Source organism: Gracilinanus agilis, chromosome 2, assembly GCF_016433145.1.
Source record: "Gracilinanus agilis isolate LMUSP501 chromosome 2, AgileGrace, whole genome shotgun sequence".
Classification (NCBI taxonomy): Eukaryota; Metazoa; Chordata; class Mammalia; order Didelphimorphia; family Didelphidae; genus Gracilinanus; species Gracilinanus agilis.
The window spans coordinates 211,833,353-211,834,416 of NC_058131.1; positions in this window are offsets into that span (position 1 = coordinate 211,833,353).

Below are 1,064 nucleotides of genomic sequence, written 5' to 3' on the forward strand. Positions count from 1 at the left end.
CTTCCTTTCTTTCTTTTTCTCTTTTCCTTCTCCTCTTCCTCCTCTTTCCTAGAGTATTTATTAATTTTGACCTTAACACTAGAAACACAGTAAATACAGTAAGTACTTTGTGATTTGTCAATTACTTGCTGATCAATATTCGTAATTATAGCCCTGTAAGCTCTTCATTTCTAAGCTCTGTGAAGAAAGGGGACATGCTTTATTCATTATTATATCCCATTAGCCCCTAGAATATGGCCTTATACAGAATAATTCTTTACTAAATATTAATTTATTGATGAACTAATAATTGGTGGCTCAGGGACCCTAAAAAATATAAATCATCCTTTCTATTGCTCTTGAGTCATATTTTGTCCATCTTTATAACTTTCACAATGCTTAGCACAGTGTCCTACATTAAGTTTATGTTTAATCAATATTTGTTGATGAATATGTGAATGAAAGAATGAGTCAAAGACATACCAATAAATTAGAGCACTATCTAGGGAGGAGAGAATAGGGCTTTGCCCTAAGGTTACAGGAAGTTCTATACATTTCTCTTTGAACCCAACCTTTTTGATAGATTAATTTTCCTTATTTGCTTAAAGAATATCATTCTTACTCACAACCCGGTACACTTTACCTTGTAAGTATATAGTAGCTGACCAATCTAGGAGCAAATCTTTGAGGACAGTAAGCCCTATGGCCAAAGACAAGTTCAGGAATAACCCTAACAACATCTGTGTGAGATATTTAAAGAATTGGTAATTTGTCCTAGTTTTATGAAATGGAAAAACCAGTCACCAACAGGTTCTGTAACTTGACAGATCTTATCTCCACTTCTGCTGATGCCTCACAATTCTCTTAAGGGAGCATCTAGTCTCCTACAAGTTCATGTTTCATTCATTTATTTGTTTCATTCATTCATTCTCCCAAATTCACTCACACAATGATCATGTGGAGCATTATACTAGATACCTTAAGAAAATTATGTAGTTCATATAAGACATGGTTCTTCATGGAGGTCACAGTCTATGGAATCTTAGAGTTAGAGTTGTGAAGGAATTCAGAAACTTAGTCTAATC